The sequence below is a fragment of the Sus scrofa genome, chromosome 17 (assembly GCF_054392235.1).
Source record: "Sus scrofa isolate SSC_HxYL_T2T_F1_AM1 chromosome 17, Sscrofa_HxYL_maternal_Yorkshire_Landrace_v2.0, whole genome shotgun sequence".
Classification (NCBI taxonomy): domain Eukaryota; kingdom Metazoa; phylum Chordata; class Mammalia; order Artiodactyla; family Suidae; genus Sus; species Sus scrofa.
In genome coordinates this window covers 49,493,480-49,519,219 of record NC_139399.1, presented here as the reverse complement: position 1 = coordinate 49,519,219, position 25,740 = coordinate 49,493,480, and the positions used below count along the sequence as shown (strand labels likewise).

Sequence of the window (25,740 nt, the reverse complement as noted above, 5' to 3'; positions counted from 1 at the left end):
AGGCACAGAGTGAAGTGATTTCCATTTCTTGCCCACAGGAAGCACATTTTAGTCATTGAAAGCATACACTTGGTGTCCAATGCCTGGGTTCCAATTTGAGTGCCACTCTTTTATTATTTTTATTATTATTGTTTTGGATATTCTAGATCCTTTGTATTTCCATTTAAACTTTATTTTGCTTTCGGCCATGTTTGCAGGCCTGGGGTTGAATCCGTGCCACAGCAATGACCCGAGCTATAGCAGTGACAATGCTGGATCCTTAACCTGCTGAGCCAGCAGGGAACTCCTTGGAGTGCCATTCTTATTAGCTGTGCAACCTCAGTCAAGACCACTCCCTCTCTGTGCCTCAGTTTTCTATCCTTTAAAATGGGGTGATGTTATACCTATCTCACGGGGGCATCATGTAGAATATTTGAGCTGAGCTGTGGCAGGGGCTTAGCATGGCATCTGGCACATGGTTTGGACATCAGCTCTTATTATGGAGGCAGTTATTATTTTTATTAACTCTGCAGGCCCCTGCACCAGATAATAGCCCACCCATAGGTGCCAAATGCCCCTAACTGAGCCTCGAGGTAGGGGGCAGCCTTGACTGGCCCCCACCCCTACCTTTGTCCAGTCTGTGCGTGTGTCTGTGTGCATGTGCACATATGTGTGTATGTTTTCAGGGATGAGGAGGCACAGGGAGGTGGGGGCAGAGGGAGGCCAAAGTGAACTCCATCCATAGCCTCAAATCCCTCTCGCCGAGGACCGCCCCCCCCCCCTTTCCAGTGGGATCCACCCTTCTTCTCCATCCACTCAGACCCATCAAGCTGGAATTCGCACACTGAACCCAAGTGCAAAGGAAAGATGGAGGGTCAGCATGCACTCCCTGGTACTACATCAATTGTATCAACAGACTCAAGTCCATCTGCTCAGAAACTTGGGCCAAGGGACAGGGAGGCTTTAGCACTTTTATTCATTAAGTTAGCATGCACGTATTAAGCACCTGCTGTAGGCCAGCATGGGAAACAGTGCTGGGATACACCAATGAGCAAGAGACATGGGTTCTGCCCTCATGCAGCTCAGAGTTTAGGTAGTGGGAGGTGCATCAAATGAACTAACTCACCAGCCCTGCAGGCTCCTTGCCAGTGGGCAGCTGCATGGCCTCCAAGCTTTAGGATACCATCTCTGGCCAGCCTCCAGCTACACCTCTCCCGTGGGGTAAGGTGCCCATGGGCCCAGTGGGATGAGCCCACTGCAGTCCTTGGTTCCCCTTCTGACCCATCTCACCCTTCCCTTTTCAAATGGCTCCAAGCCTGAATGTGTGGCCTGCACAGATCTCTTCCCCAGATCCAGCTTCCCAAGGGTGGACCATGCAGCGGTGCACCTCTAGGCTAAAGGGGTGACTGGGGTGGCTGCTCACAGAGCCAGTGGAGGAGCTTGGATACACAAGCCGGCTTGGGTGTGAGGCCCTCGGGATGCTCAGGAAGCCAGGGATGGAGGCCTGGGTCCTGCAAATGGGAGGACAGGCTGGTCCTGGCCCTCTGAGCCCACTCCCTTTCCTACCCAGGGAGGCCGAAGTCCACTTCCCCTAATTCCCACTGTGGGCACTCTCTCTGCACTGCCACCCCCCACCCATCCAATGGGGCAGGACCAAGGTGGCTTCCTTGTTGATTTCCCTCTGCCGCGTGTGGAGGGCGAACTTGAGGGTATTGTGAAGGGCAGCGGGAAGGCCATCCATTCTGCAGACTGAACACCACTCAGAAAGCCCAGGTGGTGCCAGGGGAGAAGACAAGGGCTCAGGGGCAGTGGGGATGGGGGTGACCCCCCAGCTTCATCCTGGTCACTCCCAGCTTCCGGATCCATAGCCCCAGGGGCCCCCTTGGCTTGAGTGTAAACGGAGGCCCCTGTGGAGGGGGGCCGAGGCCTCCACGCAGCCTCCTGGCAAGAGGAGACATCTCCAGCAGACCTGCCCTACATGCGTTCCTTGCTGCGGGCGGTCAGAGCGATGAGAGTTTATATGGGATACGGTCGGGTCCTCTGGAGCCGCCCTGTCCAATGTGGAACCACCAGCCACGACTGGCTCTTATGGCTTTTCAAATGTCAACTCATGAAAATTCAAAATTCACTTCCTCAGTCACTCTGGCTACATTTCAAGTGCTCAGCAGCCACATGTGGGGACCATATTAGAAAGTGCAGAAATAGAACGTTTCCGTCTTCACAGAAAGTGCTATTGGACAGCGCGGCTTTGGGGCATTCTGCATGGAAATGAGCGCCACCACCAGCGGCTGAAACCCTTCTATGGCTCCCCCTCGCTCTGGGAACAAAGTCCAAAGCCCTTACTACGGGTACAGAAGGTCTGTACGACGTGTGCCCTGCCTGCAGGCCTCCATCCTGCACAATTCCAGGGGGTACCACTCACACGGTGGTCTATGAGACTGGTACCCCCGGGGCAGGGCAGCACACAACCTCCCTAGCTGTATACAGTGCTCCTAACCTACCTACCTCTCGGTCTCATTTCTCTTATTTATTTATTTATTTTTGGCTGCACCCACAGCATGTGGAAGTCCCCAGGCCAGGGATCGAACTCACACCACAGCAGTAACCAGACCCACAGCAGTGACTCAGATCCTTAAACTACTGAGCCACCCCAGGGAACTCCTCCAGTCTCATTTCTTAAACTCCAAATATCTTCCACAACGATCTTTTTTCAGCTGCGGAATCACTATATTTTCCTTTGGCCACTGAGCTTTTGCATAGCCTGTTCCTAATGCCTGAAAGACTCAGTCACCTATTTATTCATGCATGCATGCATGCATGCATGCATCCATCCATCCACCCTCAGCCATGCATCCATCCATTTATCCACCCACCGCCCACCATCCATCCATCTCTAACACACACGCATACACGTGTGCACGCGCACACACACACACACCCATCTCACTCCTCATCCTTCACATCTCAGCTCAAACTCCCCAGACTCCCCCTGTTCTGCGTGCTCACAGCTTCTATACATCTCATTTATAGTCTTATAACAGCCATAGTTACATAACTGTTAGGGTAATCATTATGGGCTTGGGGTCTGTCTGCTGTAGGGCAGGACAGTGACCTGGCACTTATTGCTCTTTCCTTAAGGTCTGGCACACGGTAAATCCTCAACCATCCTTCCAGAGCCCCAACCTAATTTGCAGCCCCCAGCTCAGCCCAAGGACACAGCCTCTCCATCTCCTACCAAAGCAAGCCACCCTGTAGTGCTGCCGCGGATGGCTCCCATCTGGAGTATCCAGTATCCTACCAGGAGGACCTGCTAGCTGGTCTCAGCTTCAGGGACACGTGAGAAGATGATGGCGAAGCCCCTGATCACTGAGGTCCAGCCTGTCCACAAGCCAGTGGAGGTGTTCTGGGCCTGACAGCTGGACTTTGGGAGACTAGAAGTGACCATTATGTCCCTGTGTGGGATGGGCTTCTGGAAGGTCCTACTCACATAAGGCCAAGGTTCAAATCCTCTGGGAGGGGTAGTGGACCAGGCTTCCTGTCCAGGAGACACTCTTTGAGGCAGAAATGAAGAGTCAGCTGCCAAAAGCAGCCTTTGTGTGCAGTAATTATTGGGGTGTTCGCCATGCGTTGCGGGAGCCTAAAACATGTAATTACTCCAGTGTCGGGCAGTTATTTTCAGCCCAAGAGGTGGGACAAGTCATTCTCATCTCTAAGGAGCCCTTAATAGTCATGAGGCAAGGCCTCGTCCACGGTTGTGCTTGGTGCATTAGCCAGGAGCCTGGCTCTGCACACAACTCATTGGAGCAAAGACCTCGCAACCCAGTACACGGCCAGGCTTTCCTCCTGCCCCTGTGATTGATTTATTCTTCTATCTACAGTGCCTTTTTTTTTTTTTTTTCCCTTAGGGCTGCACCTGTGGCATATGGAAGTTCCCAGGCTAGGGTCTAAATCAGAGCTGCCGTTGCCAGCCTATGGCATAACCACAGCTATACCACATCTGAGCCATATCTGTGACCTACACTGCAGCTTGCAGCAACGCCAGATCCTTAACCCACTGAGCCAGGCAAGGGATCTAACCCTACATCCTCATGGATACTAGTTGGCTTCTTAACCCAGTGAGCCACAATGGGAACTTCGCCGCTATCTTTTTTTTTTTTTTTTGGCTATACCTGCAGCATGCAAAAGTTCCCAGGCCAGGGATTGAACTGGTGCCACAGCAGCGACCAGAGCCACTGCAGTAACAATGCCATATCCTTAACTCGCTGTGTCACAAGGGAACTCCTCAACAGTGTCTTCTTACTAAGGCTATTGTTTGTGCCCAGGTCAATGCAGAACCACTTTCTTTCATGGGTTCATGTCTAATTATTCCTTTTATAAAGAAGAGGAGACAGAGGGTCAGAGAAGTGCAGCTCACAGCCACAGGAGACCAAGTGGAGGAGAGCATACTGTCCTATTTCTAAGCCCAGACTGTTGGTCACAGGGCTGCCCTGCTCTGCCCCTGAGGCCAGGAATGGGGACAGGCATTGCTGGAATGAGCAGAACTGGGCTGAGAGCTGGGCATGGGGAGAAGGGGACAGAATGGACAGAGCGACCTCTGCTCTGAAAGCATCAGAGGCCCTTGGGTCCCAGGCCAAGCCTCTTCTTGCAGTCAGAAGGGCACAGGGATCCACAACCAGGACAGAAGAAACATGGCAGTCCAGGGGGTGGGGGCAGTTAGACATCTCAAGGGCCAAACTAGGGAGTTTCCTGGTGACCTAGTGGTTAAGACTTGGCACTTTCACCACTGCGGCCCAAGTTCAGTGCCTGGTCTGGGAATTGAGATCCCATATCAAACTGCTGCATATCGCAGCCAAAAAAAAAAAAAAAATTCAAGGGCCAAATTAAACATAAATTTACCTCCTCTCACTCCGTACTTAAAACCCTCTCTGGCTCCGCATTGCTCTTAGAATTGAGTTCGAAATCCTGCCTTGGCCTTCACTGGGGTCAGCAAACTATGGCCCAGGGGCCATATTTGGCAGGCAGCCTCATTCCATAGTTAAATTTCTTGGAACACATCCACACGCATTCATTTACATTGCCTGTGACTGCTTTTACCTTATAACACCAGGGTTGAGTAGTTACAGCAGAGACGGATGGCCCTCACAGCCTAAAACTTTTACTGTCTGGCCCTTTACAGAAAAGATTTTGATGACCTTGGACTTCACAGTCTGTATAGTGTGGTTCTGCCTACCACCTTGCACAGTTCCAGGGAGCACTGTTCCCAGCAGAGTCTACAGGAATGGCTTGCCCTGGAGTTGTGCAGTGTGCAGCCTGCTCAGCCGCACCCAGCCATCCCTAGCTCTCCAGGTGCTTCTCTGGCTCTCTGAGTACCTTGCACAATGGAGGCAGCTGGCCTGGAGGCATCTAAAGAGTTGGCTGAGGCTCAGGGAGGACAAAGACAGGAAGGGGACACTCCCCTCTCCAGCTGGGCATATCCACTGTTTCTCCTGGTTGCCTGTCCTCAGGTCTGCTCCCTGTCCCCAAAGCCCCAATACCAGATGTGCCGTTCAGTTTGTCCGAGTGACCCATCTGTCCACACATATTTGTTTAGCTGTGGCTTCAGACAAGTTATTCCTCCTCTCTGTGCCTTAGTGTCCTCATCTGTAAAATGGGGATCAGAACAGCATCTCCTTTGTGGGGAGGCTGTGAGGATTAAGTAAGACAGTGCCTGAGAACTACTACTATCATTGATATTAAAAAATAAAAAACGACCACTCTGCTCCTGCCGGGTCCTGCCCTGTGCTGGGCACTAGAGACATAGCCATGGATACCTTGCATTTCTCAAGAGCGCTCGACCTGGTCATAAAACACAGAGGGCACCTCTCTACAGAGAGGCTCCAAGCATCTGCAGGTTCAAGGACCACCCTGAGGCCACAGCCAATGCCCCCACCGGCCCCCATACAGGCAAGACCCCACTGAGATGGCAAAGAAGTGGCTCCCGCCCTCCCCACATGTATTCCTGCTCCTGGCGCCAACCCTGTTGCTCCGCCCACACCTCCCTGGCAATCTGGTTGGAATCTGGTCCAAGCAGGGCCATCTGCTCCCCTCCATCTCCAGCTGTAGCGAGTGAGGCTGAACCAGCCCCTCTTGGCAGGAAGCTGGTGGCGGCCTTCATGGGGAGAAGTCACTGCTGACAAGCTTGTGTTTTCTTTGCCACCTGACTCCCTCTGCCCCATGGCCCCACACAGCAGACTGCCTGACCTCGGCGTCTCAGGGACGGGCACCCACAGGTGTGGGGCCTGCTCCTGCCTTGAGGAAGTGGGGACAGCAAGGCAGAGGTGTCTGCCCACTGGTGGTGAATCCTGACAATCTACACCTGCTGGGGGCGCCCTGGGGCTGAGCTGCTGCCACTGGCCACGTGACTTCCACAGTCATGTTCATGGGACACCCACTCACCAAGCCCACGTCCCCACCTAACCCGCTTCCTCCCCCCCACCCCGCCCCCAGCACCCAGAAATGAGGCCTCGTCCTCCCACTGCTTCCTAGGCACTGCGTGATCCAGTTTCTGCCCCTCCCTACCCCCGAGTTGCCCCACCCTCCCCAAATCCATCACCAATTCAGTCACACTGACTTCTTCCATTTCTTAAAACAAAAACTGAGCTCCTCAAGGTTTCTTGGGTTTAATTTTTAATTTTAATTGAATTTTATTTTGGGGGGTTGTTTGTTTATTTTTGAGGGGGCCATGGTATGCAGCAGCTTGATGCAGGATCTCAGTTCCCAGACCAGGGGTCGAACCCGGGCAGCAGAGGTGAAAGTGCTAAGTCCTAACCACTAAACCACCAGGGAACTCCTTGAGCTCCTCAAGGCTTTTACACACAGTTACCTACACCTAGAGCCCTCTTTCTTCGCATTCTTGGACCAGAAAACTTCTCTTCAACCTTCAGATGCCAGCTGAAATGTCACCTCCTCCCAGGGGCCTTCCGTGATCAACCCAATCTCAATCAAGATGCCTGAGGTATTCTTACCCACAGGACCCTGCATTTCTGCTTCACAGCAGCGCCTGTCACAATTTATAATTATAGGGTGATTAGGTAGCCTATATTAATTATATAGTTATTTGTTTAGTTTTGAGGGCATGGAATCCTACTGACTGGTGTCCCCAAAGTCTAGCATGGAGCCTGCTCTGAGCAAGGGCTCAAAAAATATCTACTGTTGGAGTTCCCACCATGACTCAGTGGTTAAAGAATCCAACTAGGAACCATGAGGTGGGGGGTTCCATCCCCGGCCTTGCTCAGTGGGTTGAGGATCCGGCGTTGCCATGAGCTGTGGTGTAGGTTGCAGACGCGGCTTGGATCCTGCATTGCTGTGGCTCTGGCGGAGGCTGGTGGCTACAGCTCCGATTCGACCCCTGGCCTGGGAATCTCCATATACCACGGGAGCGGCCCAAGAAATGGCAAAAAGACAAAAAAAAAAAAAAAAAATCTACTGTAGTGAGTGCACCTGAAATCTTCTCTCTTGGCAAACGTCTAGTCCTCAATACAGCATTATTATTCACTCATTATTATTATGCTCATCACGCTGCACATTAGAACCCTAGATGTGTTCACCCTACACAACGGCAACTTTGCAGCTTTTGACTAACATCTCCAAACAGAGAAGAAGAAGATGATGACGGAGAAAAAGAGGAAGACGTAGAAGAAAGAGGAGGAGGAGGAGGAGCAGGAGGAGGAGAAGGAGGAAACTCAGTGGTGATGGGTATGTTAATTAGCTTGACTACTTAATACATACTAATCATTTCTCTCTCTGTATATATAGAGAGAGATAAGCATCATGTCGTACACCTTAAATATATACCCTTTTTATTTAAAAGATGACAAAAAAATCTATTGTGTGAATGAACAAAGGCAGGAAGTCACCAAGGGAGGGAGTAATGTTCTGGGGCCACACAGCTGCTTGTTCCTGGGGCCGTGGGACTGTGGGTCTGGGGACACACACACACAGGAGTGTGACTCAAGAACTGCAGAGCGACAGACGTGGATTTGGCACAGAAACGAAGCAGCAACTATCCCTCCCTGAGCCTCCTTTGGCAACGCGGCCAGACCCGGCAGTAGACGGTAGGAGTCCGTCAGCCCAGCCCAGGCCTGGCACTGGGCACCCGCCGTGACCCACTCTCCCGGGAGCCAGTCTTCACTCCCTCTGCCCTACACCTTTGCTGTTCTTCCTACACCTCAGCACTAACTGTGCACCGGGCCCTGTGTTCAGAGCTTTATGTCTATCACATCCCTTAGTCCTCCTAAGCCAGTTCTGAGGATTAATGATCCACTATTATTAATTAACTGCCTGCTATTATCAATTCGATTTACAGATGGGACAAGTGAGGCTCAGGCTTGAACAAGTGGAAAGACGTGGCCAAGGGCCCTTGTCTGGGAATGGCAGAGTTAGGATTTTAACCCAGGTCTGGCTGCCTCCAGAGGCTGGACACTTAGCCACTTTGCTAAAACTGTGCCAAACAAGGACCTGGAGAAGGAAAGCTGAGCAGGGGAGAGGTGTGCGGGATGGATACAGATATTGGCAGGAAGAGAGCCACAGAGATGACAAAAAGCTAGAAGAAAGGTCAAGACCATGGCTAAGTAGGTCAACGTTCAGTACATGAAATCAAGACAAAGATGGCTAAGGGTCATCACAGAACCTTCTTATTAGCACGGTTTGCAGATGAGGACACCGGGGCGGGAGGTTAACATTTAGCCCAAGGTCTCGTGGCAAACGAGTGGCAACTCGGGGGCTGACTCCAGCCTGAGCCCCACCACTTCCTCTTCCTGCTGCATTTCCATTAGGCAGACCCCACCCTGCCCCTGATGCCAAGGACCTTGGTGGCTTGCCTCCAGCTGCCGCCCACTAGGCTGCACCTCCTCCATGGAAAATTGTGCCCTGCTGGCCATTTTCCTCCCCTACTTCCTCACATCCCAGGTCTGCTTTGCTCAGCCTCATGGGGTCTGGCACCTGGAGCCTGATCAAACCAGCTCCCCTGGCCCTCCGTGCCCCTCTGCCCCTCCCCAGGGGCCGTCAGGGTTGCAGGGCACTCAGTCTGCTGCTCTGACAATGCCAGAGGGGCTACCACTTTCAGGAAGCTGCATCTTTACTCTCCTCCCAAGTCAAGGTTGTCCTGGGTCCCCTAAGCATGGTGCTTCCAAAATCACTCCACCGAGAAACTTCAACCTTTCCACCCACCAGTGCTCCTCCCTGGAGAAGAAAGAGCCAGAAATAGCTGCTTCCAGGAAAGCCCAGCAGCCTGGGGCTGGGGGTGGAGACTCAGTCAAGTCTAATGGTGGCTTCTGCAGGGGCTGGTATAGCCCATCCCACCAGCAGGAAGTTCACTCCAAGATCCCGGGCGATGACTCAGCCATGGTGGAGGGTGAGCTTCCTTCAAAGCCCAGGAGCCAGGCCTTGCTCTTCCCCAGGTAGACCCCCTTCCAGAGCCCATTCAAGAAGAGGAGGGGTCAGACAAGAAGCAGTGTTGGTGAAGATGTGGGGTCCCTGGAACCCACGTCCTTTGCTGGTGGGAATATAAAATGGTGCAGCTGCTGTGAAAAACAGTCCGGCAGTTCCCCAAATATAAATATAGAGTTACCATATGACCTAGCAATTCCACTCCTAGGTATGGACCCAAGAGGAATGAATGCACCAGTCCACACAAAGACTGATACACACATGTTTATAGTGGCATTATTTTCAGCAGCCCCCCAAGTGAAAACAACCCAAATGCCCACAATGATGAAGGGCTCAATCAAATGTGACATAGTCATAGAGCGGAATATTGTGTAGCCGTAAAAAGGAATGAAGTACTGGCACATGGTACACCACGGGTGAACCCTGAAAACTCCATGTTAAGCAAAAGACGCCAGTAACAAAGGACCACATACTGTGTGATTCCATTTATAGGAAATGTCCAGCAGAGGCAAATCCATAAAGATAAAAAGAGCAGATGAGTGATTTTCAGGGGCAGAGGGGAGCAGGGAATGAGGTATGACAGCTAATGAGTACAGGGTATCCTTTTGGGGTGATGGACATTTTGCAGAGTTAGATCAGAGTAACGCTTGGGCAATCTTGTGAAAGTGCTAGAGAAGACCACAAATTGCACACTTTAAAGGGGGAATTTTGTAGTACGCAAATGATACCTCGATTTGAAAAGGAAAACAAGGGGCTCCAAGCTGGCCTCAAGCATCCTGCTGTGAGCTCATTTCCCTGCCAGCCTGGTGGGGGGAGGGCCAGTTCAGCATCCGTCCCATCCATGCAGTGACATGGGGCTGAGGACAGTAGCCGGCACATAGTAGGTATTCAATCCTGCCTTAATGGAAGGGGAAGGAAGGAGGCAACTGGCCACTTGGCCCCACAAGATCTGGTCTCTGCCCACCTCTCCTGGCATCGTCCATCCTAACCACCACGGACCCTTGCAGGACCACCCATGCGCCCCCTTCTCTCTTGCATCTCTGGGCCTTCTCTTGTGCTATGCCCTCTGCCTGTCTTTCTCTCTTTCTCTGCCTTCATGTCATTTGGTTAATTCTTTTTTCTTTTCTTTTTTTTTTTAGGGCCACACCCACAGCATATAGAAGTTCCCAGGCTAGGGGTCGAATCAAGGTATCATGTAGCTGCCAGCCTACACCACAGCCACAGCAGCGCAGGCTGTTGCAGAGCCTTATCTGTGACCTACACCACAGTTCACGGCAACACTGGATCCTTAACCCACTGAGTGGGGCCAGGGATCAAACCCGCATCCTCATGTTTACTAGTTGGGTTCTTTACCACTGAGCCACAACGGAAACTCCTCATTTGGTTAAGTCTTAACCAGGTTTCAGCTGAAATGTCACTTCCTGCATGAAGCCTCCCCACGCTGGGCCAGGTACCCCTCCCTTGTGGATTCCCCACAAGAACACACCACCACAATGTAGTAGCTGGGTGTGGATTTGTTGTGTCTTTACAAGACTTTAAGCTTTGGAAGGGTGGGGGAGTAGGAACCACAAACTTTCTAGCTACTGTGATAAGGCTCCTGGTCAATATGTGACGACTACAGGAGTCGGTAGAACCTGCCTGGCCTCTACCCAAGCCTCAGGGCTGCCCAGAGCATCCTCTCTTGGGCTATTTTATGCTTTGTCCTCTGGACAACAACGCTTCCAGGTGGAGTCGCAGGCTTTCCATCTCAGAGAGAATCCTCATCCCTTGACATGTAAGGAGATCAGTTTCTCTCAGCATCTCTGATACCCGCATGACTGTGAGGACAAGATGGCCTAGGGTCCACCAGGCATGAAGCTATAATCTCCTTTCTAGAATCTCCATGCCCAGGGCGCATGGCTGTGCAGGGCAGAAGTTACTGACATAGACTTGCATCAGCTACCCAGATGCCGCTGCACACATGTAACATACCTAGTATTAGGTGTAGGCCAGAAAAGTGATTTCAGACCCTTTCTTTTTTATTTTTTTTATGTTTTTATACAGCTGCACCTGCAGCATATGGACATTCTTGGGTCAGGGGTCGAATCAGAGCTACAGCTGCTGGTCCACACCACAGCCACAGCAACACTGGATCTGAGCTGCGTCTGCGACCTACACTGCAGCTTGGCAACACCAGACCCTTAACACACTGAGTGAGGCCAGGGATAGAACCCACATCTTCGCAGACACTATGTCGGGTTCTTAACCCGCTGAGCCTCAACAGGAACTCTGATTTCAGACCCTTTAGAATATAAGGCTCCATTGGAAAAATCTTGTCCATCTTCTTATCTGGGGTATCCAGCACCTAGAGTAAGAGCTCAACAAGCATTTGCTGAGAGAATGAACAAATAAAACACTGCTTTTCTTTTAAGAAAACAACACTAAAGATACCAGGGAAATTGAACAAAATATGTACACCATCTAGATGAGGGAAACTATAAAACTCTGATGGATGAAATCAAAGAAAAATTAAATAAAGGGAGAGATATTCCATTTTCATGGATAGGAAGACTTGATACTGTCAATATGTGAGTTCTTCCCAACTTGATCTATAGATTCGATGCAATTCCAGTCAAAAACACAGCAAATTATTTTACGAATACACTGATTCTGAAGTGTATAATGAACGGCAAAAGACCCAGGTTAGACAATATGATATTAAAGGAGAAAAATAACGTTGGAGGGCTGACACTACCTTACTTCAAGACTTAGTTTAAAGCTACAGAAATCAAATCAGTGTGCTATTGGTGAAAGAGTAGACAAATCAATCAAGAGAACTGTACAGAGAGCCCAGCAACGGACCCACATAAACAGAGACAGCTCTCATCCATTGCTGGTGGGAATGTAACATGGTATGGCCACTTCTGATGGTTTCTTACAAAACTAAATACGCTCTTACCACCCAATCCAACAATCACACTCCTTCGTATTTAACCAAAGGAACAGAAAACCATGTCCGTACAAAAACCTGCACACAGATATTTACAGCAGCTTTACTCATAATCACCAAAACTAGGGAGTAACCACAGTGTCCTTCCGTAGGTAAATGGATAAATGAACCATGGTACATCCAGACAAGGAACTATTATTCAGTGATGGAAAGAAATAAGCTATCAAGTTTAAATGCATATTACTAAGTGAATGGGAAAAGCTACATACTGTAGGATTCCAGCTATCTGACATTCTGGAAAAAGCAAAACTATGGAGACAGCAGGGATCGGTGGTTGCCAGAAGTTGGGGAGAGGGTAGGGATGAAGAGGCAGAGCACAAAGGATTTGGGGGGGCACTGAAAATACTCTACACGATAGCGTAATGATGGACACATATCATTATACCTTCATCCAAACCCACAGAATGTACAACACCAGAGAGAACCCCAATGTAAACAATCTTTGGCTGATTGGTCTTTGGGTGATTATGATGTGTCAGTGGAGGTTTATCAGTGGTAACAAATGGATCATAGCGTTGTTGATAACAGGGAGGCTCTGCGTGTATGGGGCTGGGGGTGTGGGTGGGAAATCTCTGTAGCCGCGATTTTGCTGTGAAACTACAACTATTTAAAAAAAAATACATGCATAAGAAATAAATAAGAAAATAAACAAAAAGAAACCAGGGAAACCTTTGTACAAAATAAGCTACAATTAACTCTCTTGAAAAACGCATAGTCTTTCTGAGACGTGGGGGTGGGGAAGGAATCACTTCCTAATGTAAGAGCAGACATTTAGGTACCAGATTTCCTCAAAGGGAGGGAGGACTATATTTGACTCATTTAATGTGGGGAAGATGTGGTTCTGCAAGATTTCCCCACCAAAGCTCCAAAGACGGTGCCTGTGTACACTGCCCCCTCTCCTTCTCCCTTCCTCTCCTTCCAGCTCCCTCGTCCTGCAGGTATATATATATATATATTTTTTTTTTCTTTTTGTCTTCTTTTTAGGGCCGCACCCATGGCATATGGAGGGTCCCAGGCTAGGGGTCCAATCGGAGCTGTAGCCGTCAACCTACACCACAGCCACAGCAACGCAGGATCTGAGCCACGTCTGCGACCTACACCACAGCTCACGGCAACCCTGGATCCTTAACCCACTGAACAAGGCCAGGGATCGAACCTGCGTCCTCGTGGATATTAGTTGGGTTCGTTTACCACTGAGCCACGATGGGAACTCCACCGTGTAGGTATCTTATTCCCCCCACCCCGACCCCATCGCTCAGGACTTTATCTCAGGAACTCAAGGTGAGGGTGCTCTGGGTCCAGAAACATGACTCTGAACTTCCCCATTCCATTCACGAACACATCAGACCCCAGTTGTGCCAGGTCCCTATTTGTCACTAATTTTCCTTCCAGAATTCTCCCAGCACCTTCCCCTGGAGCATCCCTGCTAACTCAGGAACCCAACCTCCCTTCTGCCCCGCAGAGCCTGGCCACCTGGGAACTCTCCAAGGTATTGGCTCTTATCCCAATTGCCCTCTCTCCCCAAATGCCCTGCACTCTTCTTGAATTCCTGATGCTCCCCCAATCCCATCTCTCTCACTTCCCTTCTCTTTCCACTTATCTCACCTCGATGTTTTGAATAGCCCAATTATTTTCATATCTCCATGCAGGCAACAGACAAAAATATTTCCAGCCGTCTAGGTAGGAGCTGCATACGTGCAAATACTCAAATGGCTTCACAACCATCATCATAATATCTAACATTTATTGACTAATTTCTACATGTGAAGCGCTATGCTAAGACCTTACATGTCTCATCCCAGTTAATCCCTACAATAACCCTATGACTGAGGTGCTGTTATCAACTGATGCAAAAGAAGACATTATGATTTGCTCAAGCTCACTTGGCTAATGTGTTGAAACTCAATTCTGGCCTGGGTGATTCCAGGCCCCACTGGTGGTTCTGGCATTAACTAGGGACAAAAGAGCCTCACCCCAATACAACCAAGAAGAAAATCCATTCCTATCAATATTTAGGCAAAGAAAACAAGCTCCCTGTGAAGGGGGAAATGCCTCCAGCTCCCACCTGCCCAGGTTCAAGATGAACCTGCTGTCTGGTCTCCCTGACCCCCTTCTCCTGTCCTATAACCCCCGCCCCCGCCGCCCCATGCCTGTCTGCCCAGCTCCCAATTTTCTCCTCAAGATGCTGTGTCTTGCTTCTCTCCTTCAACCCAGGGTTAACACGGACAGGGACAAATTCCACTCTGGGCTTCCTTCTGCCTGTCTGGCCAAGGAAATTAAACACGATTTTTGAAAAACTTAAAGGTAACCACTGGAGAAATTAAAATCAGGATTTATCACATCAATGGAAAAGATAAAAGGAAATAAACATAGCATTCATGAAAGTCAAAAAGGAAAGAAGTAACATAGAAACACAAATGCCGCAAAGCAGGAAATAAGACGACCAAAATGCAAACATCTCACAATAAACAAAATCATTTATCCTCCCCTGCAAAGTAGTAAAAATTTCAACGCCAAAAAGAAAAACAAAAAACAAACCAACTGTGTCCTGTGAACCAGATATGCATCCCAACCAAATAGCAGAGAGACTGAAAATAAATGAAAGCTCAAACACAAAACAGGAGAATGCAAACACAAGGAAAATGGGGTTGGCAATAGCGCTATGATGTAGAATGGAATTAAGGGCAAGAAGAGGAGGTAATCAGCTTTAGGTTGATTTTAAAAAATACTTCAAAATGAAATCATAAACCAAAAGCAGATCAGTGGTTGCCCAGAGCCAGCAATGGGGTGGAGAAAATAATTATCAGTTAGAAAACCTTACAAAATCATCAGCAGCAAAGCAAAATTCAATGCAAGAAAAATGGTCAGTGTGTAAGTCAAAACCACAGTTTTTCCTAAGACTCTTCAACACATACACACCTTTAAAAATGATCAGGTGAGGGGAGAGTGGGCGTGGAGGCAAAGGTTATACACATTGCTTATCATTCAGAAATACTGGAAGCAACCCAAATGTCTAGATGTTTTGAGACAGCTTAGGCAAAATATGGGACATCCATATAATGGAATATTCCACAGCTGCTATCTTGGAGGAATTTTTAACGACATAGGAAAATGCTATAACATAGAATGGAAAAACAAAAAACCAAAACTATACATTCATTCAATGCAGTCTCAGTTGGAAAGGAACGCAGACACACATTTCTCACTGGAAAAAAAAATAAGGTATTAACTACAGTTATCAGTGATTTTTATTTTATGGTTGCCAGAATTTTCCAAACATTTAAAACTATGTACCTTTATAATCAGGATTTTCTAATTGCACTATAAAACAAAAACCCTCCACCAAATGATGAATGTAGGTCTTAGCACTACATTTCTGCTAAGAGTCTCTTGGGGAGAAATGAAATTTCAAGCTGACTGACCACATGGAGGAGATTGTGAAGCTGAGATTCCTCTGTTGGGTAGGAAGTTAAACAGCAATAATAATAATAACCCCTTTGCATTGCAAAGAGGCTGGCAAAATGTGGTCCCATGGCCAAATCTTGCTCCTATGAACTGCCTGCATGTTAAGAATTTTTTCTGCAGTTTAAGAATTCAGCATCATCACTGCTGTGGCTTGGGTTTGATCCCTGGCCCGGGAACTGAGAGAGAGAGAGAGAGAGAGAGAGAGAGAGAGAGAATGCTTTATGTATTTTTTTTAATGGTTGGGGAAAAAAATCAAAAAAGAGTAATATTTTGTGACCCACGAAAATTATACGATAGGCAAATATCAGTGTCCGTAAGTGAAATTTAATTGAAACACACACTCTTCTATTTATGCGTGGCCTATGGCTGCTTTCTCTGTGGTAATAGAGCGTACGGCTCACAGAATCTGCAACATCTCTTATCGGGCCCTTTGCAGAAAAAGTTTGCTGATCTCTGGTGCAGCGCTTTTCCGCTAACAAAGCACATTGAAAACCACACAGTCACTTAATTCTCACAGTAAAAGTCTCAGCTAGGAGACAAAGAAATCAATGTATGGCCAAGGTGGACCATGGGACCGTGGCCAAGAGGGGCCTGAGCAGCTCAGGCTCAGTGTCTTCACCTGCCAAGGAATGAGGGGGGCACAAGCCCCCAGAAGCCAGCTGTCACTCACCTTTCTCCCCACCGTCTCACCCCCCACCCCAACTCAGCCGCCTCTCCCCCGCAGCCCTGAGAGCAGCCGAGTTTCCTGTCAAGAGCGTGACCTTCTGCAACCTGCACGGTGGAGGCTGCAGCTGCAAAAAAAAGCTGGTATTTTTATCCGGACCCTGCATCCTGTTTGCTGGCTGGGGGTTTTATTTGCTGGTATTTGGTTTTGTCATTGTTGATACGGAGGATCTGCCTTGTGGCAGCAGGCCGGAGACGTCTGTCTCCGGGTAGGGCACGCTGCCTGCCACCCAGGCCCACCTGTCCCAGGGCCCCAGTCTTCGTACTCTCCCCTCCTGCTGCACCATCTCTCAGGATGTCGAGATACCCAGCTTCTTCCTGCTCAGGAGCAGAAACCAGGACAGCTGGGTGGGCAGGGGGGAAGCAGGAGCATTTTTGCTGCAGGAAATGGAAAAATCCACTCTCTGATCAGAGAGGAGCTGGCTGCACTAGGAGAGGAGCAAGTCTGCAGGTTTTCCAGAGCTTCTGGAACCCACTGTTCTTAGCAAAAGAAGGCCCAGCTGGGAAAGGACCAGGGCAGCTTCTGGAGGCAGAGTTAAGTATATGGGACATGGGATCATTTGCTGGCAATATCCTCAGTTCTGGGACCTAGTAACAAATGGCAATGGATTGGTCTCAACCCTCCTGTCCCCAGGACTCAGCCAGACGTGGGAACCGAGAGCAGATACATCAGCGTCTAACCAGCCGGTGACAGCAGGAGCTCACAGCTGTTGAGCAGTTACTGCAGGCCTAGCCCTTTGCAGGAATTAGCTCACTGAGACCCTCCCACTGCCCTGGGCAGGAGAGAGGCTGCCTCTCTGATTGATGCTATTTTACAAATGTGGATACTGAGGCACAGTGAGTTTAATTAACTTGCCCCAGGTCATCTGGTAGGAGACTCCAGATGAATTCCATGCTTGCTCCACCATAATGATTTCAGTGCATGTCTTAGAGCTGAACCCGACCCCAGGTCTTGAGAGCTGGGGATCTGCAGCCCAGAGCCTTCCCGTTTCCGGTTCCGCCAGCACACTCAGAAGCAGGCTCTGAGCCAGAGGGATAAAGGGGCTGGTCCGTCCTTTGCTCTTTGCTACAATCATTCCCACCTTGGAGAGGGGTCACCAAAATGTACCGTTGAGGGACAGGAAGTCTACCTAAGCATTGCACCCGGCATGGAAACATGGGTGGAGGGGCTGAGAATTCAGACCTCATTTCCCAGTGATCCAACCCCAGGCACGTCATCTCCTCCATCTGGGCCTCCATCTGGAAAAGAGGAACTAGAGCCTCATACGCTTACCTGAGAGGTAGGTTATATTGATGTAAGAATTAATGTCATTATTTATTATTTGCTTATAGTATTATTACTATTATCATCTACCTAGTTGGCACTCCCCTCCCAGCAGGCATCCCATAGGGACATGAAGCCCAGGCTTCAAGCTCCAAGACACCAAACAGTGGCTCCATGGGCTGGACATCGTCGACGTCTTGTGGGCTGAGCGCTAGGCAGAGCCAAAGGGCAGCCAGTCTCCAAGATGCAGTCCTTCCGCCTAAGATGCGCTCTCACACCGTCGCTTCCCACATGGAACAGGACTGACTGACATGTGTCACCACAGAACTGTGTGTGACTGTGAGGCTGGGTCACAGAAGACCTTGCAGGTTCCATCCTGCTCCCTGGCTCACTCACTCTGGAGAAGAAGCTGCCTTGTTGTGAAGACACCGCAGCAGTCTTGGCAAGACCTCTTGGAGAGGGACTGAGGCCTCCTGCCAACAGCCATGCCGGAGCCATGGTGGAATCAGAGCTTGGAGCCCCAGTCAAGCGCCCTCAGGGGATGGGAGCCCTGGTGACACACTGACTACAACCTCACGAGAGACCCTGAGTCAGAACCACTCAGCCACCAGTCCAGGTCTCCTAGATGCTCGAGAAACTAAGCCCCCTTCCCTCCCAGCCAGTCGAATTTCTGTGAACCAGGGAAATTCTTCACTAAAGCCTACAGCTGACTAAGGGTTTCTATTTCCACCCACGGTGCTAAAGACACGTCAGTCGTCACCTTGGTCTCTTCTCTTGTTCTGGGGGCACGACCTCATCTTCCCCACTGTGTGAGGATGGGACCGGGTCTTGAGGCATCCTCTGAGCTGAGGTACCGTGGATGGGCTGGAGAGAGGTGGGGCAGGAGACAGCGGCCACACAGAGTTTCCTAAAGCACAGCCCTGAGTGTGCTTCTCTCCTGCTCAGAAACCTCCCATGGCTCCCCATTGCCTCGGCTCTGCCAGGAGCCAGCCCAGTGGTTCTCACGGTGTGGTCCCAGCAGCAACGGCATCACCTGGGAATTTGCTAGAAGCATAAATCCTGTGGCTCTACTTCAGACTTACTGGATCGGGAGCTCCGGGGGAGGGCCTGCAATCGATGGTTTGACACATCCTCCCACGCCACGAGTGACCCTGACGCTCCCTCTCCTCTCCCATTCCTTCCTGTGTCTCCGATGCTCTAGGAGCACCCAACTCCTCTTCCTCCTTCCTCCTTCTCCACAAATATCCACGAGGCACCAACTCCGTGCCAGGTGTGAGCACAAAGCAGTGAACAAGGCAGACTCCAGCCCTGCCCTCCCTGAGCCTGCACTCTGCCCTGCCCTCAGTCTGGAATATCCCTCCCTTCCTGCCACCAACTAGGTCCCCAACCAGCCCCCATACCAGTGCAGGAGACACTCAACAATCACAAACATTGAGCAAATATTCAGTGTGCTGAAGCATACATGAAGGAAGGTACCACTTCCTTGACCCTGAATTAAGTGCCCTCAGCAGCCAGGGTGCCCCTCACCCTTCACGGTGGCCCGTAAGGTGCCACCTGCCGCGCAGGGCTGTGGGGCTCTCTGGATGTGCAAAACCTCGACTGAAATATTTGCGCTGAGTGTAACACGCACACTGGACTGACCTGGAAGATTTAGAACCAAAAAAAAAAAAAAAGACAGAAAATGTCTCAGTAATTTTTTGTACTGATTATATGCTGAAAGAATAGATTAAGTTAAAGAAAATGTTATACAAATCAATTTCGCCCATTTCTTTTCTGCTTAAAGGTAGCTGCTAGAAAATTTTAAGTTAAGTATGTGGCTCTTACTTTTTTTCCTGTTGACCAGCACTGAGCTGGATTGTAAATATTTAGTCCCAGGACCACAGGCTCCATGAGGGAATTTCTGTCTGTCTGTCTGTCCATCCTTCCTTCCTCCCTCCCTTCCTTCCTCGATTTCTCCCTCCCCTTCCTCCTCCTCCCTCCTTCCCAAAAACATTTATCGGACATCTGCTCTTGACTCTCATCATGAGACTGGCACAAAGTAGGTGCCAACAGCGTTCGCTGAAAGCAGAAACCAGAATGCAGACTGACGCCACAGGTGACCTTGAGGGCCTTTCTCTCCTATTTAATTCCCATACCTGCTTGTTTGGGTGTAGTTTCCCCATTCCATGTCAAAAAAAGCCAAATGCCAAAGATGTCCTTACATAATTCAAGGTTGGGATCAGCTTTCCTCTTGCATTCAGGGCTCAAGTGCCCTCCCGTCCTGGGGCCAGGACTCCAAGTGCAGTACACTTTGTTCTGGAAGCTCCAGAAGACTGGCCAGGGCATGGATCTGGCCTTGGAACTTTAGTGCCAAGCTCTCCAGTGAGGGGAGGGCACCAGGTGGAGCCACGCACTGCACCCTGCCCATCCCCCCCCACCCCCCACGGGCCTGGGAGGATGAGGGTGCACGTGCATCATTGAGAACCAGGCTTCCAAACCTGCTCTGGGCCCTGGGCAAAAGTCACTGTGGGTATTACAGGTCCCAGAATCTCAGACTCAGCTGCCCCCGACCACACCCTTACCCAGTTCCCACGCCCCCCCAGCCCTCCAGTTTGAGAGACTGTAAGACACTGGGATGAGGAGTTCCCGTTGTGGCTCAGTGGGTTAAGAACCCGACTAGTATCCATGAGGATGTGGGTTTGAGCCCTGGCCTCACTCATTGGGTTAAGGACCCAGTGTTGCCACAAGTTGCAGGTGTAGGTCACAGATGTGGCTCTCTTCTGGCGTTGCTGTGGTTGTGGTATAAGCCGGCAGCGACTGCTCCGACTCGCCCCCAGCCTGGTAATTTCCACATGCTGCAAGTGTGGCTGTAAAAAGAGATTAAAAAAAAAAAAAGACACCTGTATGAGCCACAATATCCTGGAGGAGCTGCCCTTTGGAGCTGGGAAGGCAGCAAGAAGGTTGGCCTTTCATGTCCCGGGACCTGCTCACAGCGAACACGCGGTCATGGCCACTGCACTACAGCCCGTCAGCCAGCAGTATCCTCCCTCATGCTTTCCCACTGGTTTCACACCCTTCCCAACTTAGCACTGAACCCCCAGAGGCTTTCCCTGCCCCAGGACCTTTGCTTATGCTATTATTTCTGCCTAGCATGCGCTCCTCTAGCTCAAACTCTATCTTGCCACATGGCTGGCTCCTTCTCACCCTTCAGGTCTCCTAAAGGTCACCTCCTTGGAGAGAATTTCCCTGACTGACCCCTCTCCCCAAATCTATCACAGTCATTTTTTTTCTACCAAAGCACCCTTACCTGTTCCTTCATAACAGGGAACTTCGAGGTGGGGGATCAAATTGCCACCTTTGCCTTAAAGAATCGTTTCTTCTCCTTTGATATACCCCATGGCCATGACCTGTTCTCTCAGGCACTCAGACCACACACCTCAAATATCCTCATGCATAGGTCGAGAGAAAGAAGCTTCACACACAGGAGTACAGGCTGTGACTCCATTTGCAAGATGTTCTAGAACAAACAAAACTAACCATATACTCTTCACACCCACTAGGGTGGCTATAATCAGAAAGCAGACAGTCATAAGTGTTGACAAGGATGTGGAAGAACTGGAATCTCATACATTGCTGGTGGGAATGCAAAATGGTGCATCTGGAAAATAGTCTGGCCGTTCCCCAAAAAGTTAAACATAGGATTACCACATGACCTAGCAATTCCACTCCTAGGTACAGACCCCAAATAATATAAACTGCAAGAACTCAAATACCTGTACATTCATGTCTATAGCAGCACTATTCACAACAGCCAAAAAAAAAAAAAAAAAAATAGCCAAAAGGTAGAAACAACCCAAGTGTGTACACACATTAGGGCACAAAAAGGACTGAGGTAGTGACACATGCTACAGTGTGTCCCTTGAGAATGACCCTTGAGAACCTGGTGCTGAGTGAAAGAAGTCAGACTCAAAAAGGTTACGTATTGTATGACTCCATTTATATGAAATTTCCAGAACAGGTAAGCAGATTTGTGGTTGCCAGGGGCTAGAAGAAGAGAGGAAATAAACAGTGCCTGCTCAATGGGCAGAGCTGCCTTTTGGGAGGATGGAAAGGTTTTGGAATGAGACAAAGGTGGTGGTTATACAACATTGTGAATGTACTAAATGCCACTGAGCTGTTCACTTTAAAAATCATGACTTTTAGGAGTTCCCGTTGTGGCACAGTGGTTAATGAATCCGACTGGGAACCATGAAGTTGCGGGTTCGGTCCCTGCCCTTGCTCAGTGGGTTAACGATCCGGCGTTGCCATGAGCTGTGGTGTAGGTTGCAGACACGGCTCGGGTCCCGCGTTGCTGTGGCTCTGGCATAGGCCGGTGGCTACGGCTCCGATTAGACCCCTAGCCTGGGAACCTCCATATGCTGCGGGTGCGGCCCAAGAAATAGCAACAACAACAACAACAACAACAACAAAAAAAAAAAAAGACAAAGAAAAATAAAAATCATGACTTTTATGTTATGTGGGTTTGACCTCAAAAAGCCAAAAAAAAAAAAAAAATATATACAACTAACCGGCAGTGGTTAAAAAATTATCAGAGCAGTACTTGCCTGAGAGGAGGTAGAGAACAGTTGGGAAGGGGCTTGAGGGAACTTTCTGGAATGATGATAATGTTCTAGACCATCACTGTTCAGCAGAAATATAATAATATGTAATTTTCTGGTAGGAACATTAAAAAAGAACCAGGTGAAATTTTAATAATATATTTTATTTAATATATTTTATCTAATCCCCAAACTCATATATACACACACACATATATATATTTGTCTTTTTAGGGCCGTACCCATGGCATATGGAAGTTCCCAGGCTAGGGGCTGAATTGGAGCTGCAGCTACCGGCCTACACTACAGCCACAGCAATGCCAGATCCAAGCCTCACCTGTGACCTGAGCCACAGCTTTCAGCAACACCAGATCCTTAACCCACTGAGCAAGGTCATGGATCGAAGCTGCAATCTCATGGACACTAGTCAGGTTCTTAACCTACTGAGCCACAATGGGAACTTCCAGAGCGCCAAAATATTGCCACTTCAATATGTCATCAATATTTTAAAGTTGTATATCCTGACTGTGTGTGCAGTGGTCACACAAGTCTACATCTGTGATTTAAAAAGACTGCCAAGAGCTAAATACACACACACACAGACTCACAGACACACACATACACAAAGGGGGGGATGAAAACAGGCAAAATCTGGATAGGGCTGAGGAACCGTATCAAGTTCCTGGTTGTGCTCCTACAGTTTTGGAAGATGTAGTTGCCACTGGGGTAAACTAGGTGAAGGGTAGAAGGGATTTCTCTGTTATTTTTTCAATCTGCATTTGGGTAAAAATATCTCAGACTAACAAGGCCTGGGCTCTATCCACTGGGGCGGGGCTGTGGACTTAGAGATGAGGGGCAGAAGGGCTGTGGGCATGCGGCTGATCCCAGGCACTGGCCAGATGTACATATTGGGTTGAGCCAAAACAGATGCAGCCCTTGCCTTGCTGGGGGTCAGAGACACCGAGATGCCCCGAAACCAGACAACCACTCTAATGGACGGAATGCTGCCATGAGGGTACACGAAAGGGACCCCACCTGGTCGGGGCTCAGCACAGTTACAAGACGGCAACTTTAGGGCTAAACATCCCCGGACATAATGGAAGAATGATGACAGCTGAGAGCTGGCATGTACTGAAACCTTCCTCTGGGCTGGACACTATGTTAAAGCCAGGCTTCCTTTAGTCCTTGGAACAACACTTTTAAGTCCATAACACCATGATAGTAATTGGTATTATTATTTCCATTTAACCAAAAGAAAAACCAAGGTAGAAGCAGTTGAATGATTTGACCAAAGTCACCCAGTAAGCAGAGGAGCTGGGATCGGAGCCCAGATTGTCTCGCTCTGGAGCCCCAGGTCTGACCCATGCACTTTGGCGATTCCTGGGCTGGACCACACAAGAAGCTGGTCCTCTGTCCGTGGTGGATCTTTAACCATCCCCACCCTCTAGAAGCACTTCCTCGGGCACCCGCATCAGCAGCAGGTTGAATGTTTGAGCATTAACACGCTGACGAGGCCAGAGGAGCCATGACCACAGTGCCCTCTGACCATCAGCCTTAGGGCAAGCTGCAGCCTGTGTGTGTGTGTGTATGTGTGTGTGTGTGTGTGTGTGTGTGTGTGTCCCTCTGGGCCCAGCATTGCCCCCTCCTCAAGTCTCTTTTAAAAACGTCAGCTTCTATCAATGCAAAGACTATGGTGATAATAAAAGAGTACAGGAGACAGTTGGCATTCAAGGAAAAAAAGTAAAAATAGCAGTTTCTCTATCAACTGATGAACAGATAAACAAAGTATGGCATATCATTTAACAGACTTTTTTTCATTGGCCGTGTCAGCAGCATGCAGGAGTTTCTGGGCCAGCGATTGGATCTGAGCCATAGCAGTGACAATGCCGAATCCTTAACTGGTGGGCCACCAGGGAACTCCTCAACAGACTATTATCCAAATGTAAAAAGGAATGAAGTGCTGGACCATGCCACAACATGGATGAACCTGCAAAGATTATATTAAGTAAATGAAGCCAGACACAAAAGCTCCCACATGGTATGATTCCATTTATACAAAATGTCCAGAATAGGCAAGTCCACAGAGACAAAACGCAGACTGGTGTTTGGCAGGGACTGGGGCGGGGGGGAATCTGGGGAGTAACTACCTACACCACAGCTCACAGCAACGCCGGGTCCTTAACCCACTGAGCAAGGCCAGGGATCGAACCCGCAACCTCATGGTTCCTAGTCGGATTCGTTAACCACTGCGCCACAACGGGAACTCCTACTTCAATTTTTTAAAAAAGAAAAACAGTAGTTTCCAGACTGTGGGATGCTCTAACTCCACAGTGTATATGCCCTGACTGCTAACACAGCTGGGTAGAGCTGGGCTCTAGGTCGGGGAGGCCCACCCTCCATGCCAGGCTGTGCCCACCCTGTGGGGAAAAGATGTACCTTGCCCCACAGCCCGGACATCTACACTTGAGGGGAAAGCAAGCAGCCCCACTTCGTGACAGGTGTCCAGAGGCTCACCATGAGAGCACTGGGGAGCCAGCTGTCCTATCCGTGGGACACCTACTAAGTGCAAGGTGCTCGGCAGTGATCTCATTTAATCCCCACCAGAACCCCCAAAATATGTGCTATTGTCGCTCTGTCTTACGGACAAGGGAAAGAGGCTCGGGAGTCAAGTGCACTGCTGGTGTTCACCTTGCAAGTAAGTGGTAGGACCCATGGGCACCCGCTCTTCCCACTGCACAGGCACTTGAAGGGCTTTGGTACAGGTGATGCCGCAAAGGACGCAGCATCAGGCGGGGCATGGGGCAGGTGCCCATCAGAGGTCAGAAGTCTGTGTCCCAGGGTGGGGCACAGGCTGAGGGGCCCAGGGGGGCAGAGTGTGCTAAGTGGAGCTCCTGCTTCTTCCTCAGGTCTCCCCGCACCCCAGGCCCACAGCCGTCTCACACCGGCTGGGTTCCACTAGGTGCTTCCCGGGGCTGGAAAGGGTAAGATTTGTCTCACCCACTAAATTGGAAACGTAGGCCATTCTGAATTTCAGTCTGGCTAAGGGGACAGAGCCCGAGGGACAGACAGCCTTGCGGGACTGGAGCTGAGGCCACCGGCATGATTTCAGGCCAACCCAGCCCATTAAATGGTGTTTTCCCAGCCAGAAGGAGGCCAGGCTAATTAAGTGGAATGCGCCAGTCTGTAAATCGATTTCTGCGTGCCAGGAGCTCCCAAACTGGGTCAGAGACTGTTAGTCCCTCAGAGTCACCCAGAAACGCCTACTGCTTTTCTGCCTGGCTCTCTGCAGATCCATCTAGGCCCAACACACTACCACC

At 49.7% G+C, this 25,740-nt stretch overlaps 1 protein-coding gene across 3 annotated transcripts in view; it reads right to left on the bottom strand.

Annotated features, from left to right (window-relative positions):
* Positions 1 to 25,740, bottom strand: part of PPP1R16B (protein phosphatase 1 regulatory subunit 16B) — a 112,939-nt gene that overhangs the window by 29,787 nt on the left and 57,412 nt on the right. The gene's annotated exons all lie outside the window — the stretch shown is intronic.